Here is a 3,259-nt window from a genome sequence, read left to right as displayed (position 1 = left end):
TACTGGTGCTGAAGTTACATGTGGATCAGAAATAAAAACCTGAAACTTTATATGCTGTTGTTTCACCGCTGATTTTTTTTATTGTGTGTGTTTTGGAGACACTGAGTACGTTTCATGCAAATGATAGCTGGGATTCCTTTGCAATAGTTGGGTTATGGTGTATGATGGTGGGTGGTACTGTAACCTCACCAGAATCTTACACAATAGGAAACTCATTTCCTCCACAACCCACTCCAGTGACTTTACGCTTTCACTCTCAGACCCTGCGAGTGGCATATCTTTGTCTTGGTGCACTTTTTTCCTTTTTTTCACAATGATCTATGACTAACCAATGCAAATACGTAAAGCTTTAAATAGCCTGAAACAATAATAACACACCCAGATCCGCTATTGTTGTTTCAGGTACGCCAGAATTTGCGTGATTCAGTTGTGAGTCATGGATAAATTGAGTTTCACACCAAGATAATCATTTGATAAATACCGGGAAGTGACAAACATGGTTAATTTTTGGTAGACATGCTGCCAGGGAGTGTTGTTAGATGTGAAGATTGTGGAGTTGTGTTAACTGAATTGCATTATATAGCATGAAAACTACAGTTAGCAAGTGAGTCATGAAGAGTTAGCTTAAAGTGGGCAAATGGACAAACATTTGTAATAAATGGTGTGTGTAAAGTAATGGAGTATGTAAGTAGCTAATCATTAACTACTTTTAGCTAACTATTTAATATGTTTTTTCATTAGCTGATACTGGACAAACACCTGAAATAGTTAGATTAACGTAGCTAATGGATAAACACCTGAAATAGTTAAATGAAAGTAGCTAAAAAAAATAGATAATTAATTGAAATGCTTAGGTCAAAATTAGCTAATGGATAAACAAGTGAAATAGTTAGCCAAAAGAAGCTAACACTTGAAGCAGATGCTGTAGCTAAAGGTAGGCCGAGTTAACAAATAGGCCCAGTGGAAATAGATAGCCTAACTAAAAGTTAAAATAGCTAGCTAAAAGAAATAAATAGTTAAAATAGTTAGCTAAAAGTAATGGACAAATTGTTGAAAAATAGGTATATAACAATTCTAGAAATGGCAAAAAGCTATAGGCTTAATAGTTTAAATATCCAGCTTCTTACACTCAAAAGGAAGTAGGCTAAATGGACCAAATCAACCAAAATATTGACAGTTTCATTGTTGAAAACATATTGTAGCCTCACAGTATCACTTAGGCTTAAACCTAAATAACATCCAGTATAAAATCAGTTCAGATGAACACATTTGGAACATGACAGTGTTCAGGGTACTGGAGTTTATCTGATGGGGATGTAGGGGTTCATCAGATAAAAACATCTGCAAACCACTGGTTGTCCAAAATAAGTTGAACTTTTCAAGAATAACATTTGTTCTTTCTAAAGCGAGTGGTAACCTTATTCTGGTCGGCTTCCGTGACTCTATCCTCTTTTCGAAATCAACTTTGCAGTCTGAACTGAACCATTGTAACGTTTCTCCAAACATCTTTCTTGTAAGTGCAGACATTTGTTCCATTCACAGTTTCCACAAACCTCACAAAAACAGGAAAGGGTACATGTAAGCAGTTCCTTTGTTGTTTGGAGACACTGTGGCATTTGGCAGATTTATTTAGCTTATTATTACAATGATTAAGAAATCATCGAGGCTTATCTTGAGGAAACTGTGTGCCAACTTTGAGTGGACTTCACGACAAGATCACTTTTTGTTTTGGTCTCTCGTTGGCATTTAATGTTTATGGAGTCACACTGATAGGAAATAATAACTCCAGCAATCACACACATTCCTTTTAAATGTTTTTTAAGGGCTTTTGTTGATCTGTCTACAACCATGTATCACCACGTTAATGAGATGTCAGGCAAGAACCCTGAGTTTTGCTTTTACACCACTAGATGGAGACCTTATTTTACTTGTGGAAGAAGTGAGTTCTCAGGTTTTTCTTTGACTTAAACGGCCTTAATTCATACCATATGCACACAATTTCTCCAATGCCACTGCATCATAATAACATAATGAGGAAACAAGCCTAACTGTGAAAGATATTGACATCTAATAACAAGTGAAAATAGCTCCAACACACAAAGTTTTTGTACTTCCTTGTTGACAACTCTGACGGGGCAACAAGCCTCTACCTGCATGTGTGACATGGTGGATGGTGGGCGATGCAGTGCGTTGGGTGGGGTACAGTTATGTTTGCGCTTGTGTGTGAATGCCTCTGCCAGATTGTGCAAGAAGTGCTTCAACTTTTAGCACTTTCAAAACCACAGAGGTAGCACATCCTACGGGCCACGTGCTTCACGAAGCCCCTGCTGAACGTCCAACTTCTCACTATCACCGCTCAGATCAGATTAGAATCGGGTTTTCGGCCATTTAACCAGCTGCAATCTACTTTAGTTTAACAAAACTGCTGCTGCATTATCAGACGATCAGTGTGGTTATAGTCTTGTAGCCACAAAATCACACGTTCAAGCTCTAAAAATCAAGATGCTGAACAGCTGTTTATTTTGTGATGTTTATGAATATAACTGTCAATAGATGTCCAGGTTATTATGTGTGGAAGATTACACACTGTCTACTCTCGTTTTATGATCTGATAGACTTTTTTAATCTACATTCAATTATCTTTTGGTGATCATTTTTCAACGTGGTTCATGTTGAAGACAACAAATGCCTTAATGACCTTTAGAATCCAATCTCAACTCAAGGATGTCGTTTGAGGTTTTTGATTCAGTTCTTGTCGAATGTGAATCTGGTTTCACCCTGACCCCAAAGATGTCATTTCCTGGATTCAGGGTGGAAGACTGTTGATCTGGCGATGAGCTAAAAAAGAACAAAAACAAGGTTTTCCCCCGTCTGTCTGGCATCAACAGGTGCTGTTTAATAACTGTACGTTAAAGGTGACTCATATTGAAACATGGCAGGCGCCTTGTTGGGATTCACGATAATTCATTAGCACCTTCGACTGGTTTCAGGGAAGTGTGTGTCGAAATCAAAGAATGGAAAATGTTAGTGATGCACCTGCTTTCCCTATTTAGCATTTACTTTTAACAAACTTGGCATTTAAAGGTCTTATATGGTTAATGTGTACACGCTGCAGTAAATAATGTGATCAGTTTTGGATAATTGTTTTTGCTTTTTCGTTTGCTAATCATGTCAGCTAACATTCACTCTTGTTTTAGGCTAAACACATTAAAGGCTGTGCTAAATTAGCTTGCTAGCAGACAGTCAAGTAAGAACTTGA

General features: G+C 37.5%; 1 protein-coding gene across 2 annotated transcripts in view; it reads left to right on the top strand.

Moving 5' to 3' along the window:
• LOC311253222 (OX-2 membrane glycoprotein-like) overlaps positions 1 to 50 on the top strand; it is a 12,718-nt gene extending 12,668 nt beyond the window's left edge. For both annotated transcript variants that reach the window (XM_084347032.1, XM_084347033.1), the window contains exon 8: positions 1 to 50. This exon is cut by the window's left edge and continues 2,108 nt beyond it. The gene's annotated coding sequence lies outside the window, so the exon portion shown is untranslated.
• Positions 51 to 3,259: the final 3,209 nt, after the last annotated feature.

This window comes from Pagrus pagrus, assembly GCF_965226575.1.
Source record: "Pagrus pagrus genome assembly, chromosome: 24".
Taxonomy (NCBI): Eukaryota; Metazoa; Chordata; class Actinopteri; order Spariformes; family Sparidae; genus Pagrus; species Pagrus pagrus.
The sequence above is the reverse complement of the archived record's forward strand: the minus strand, read 5'-3'. Positions and strand labels throughout refer to the sequence as shown.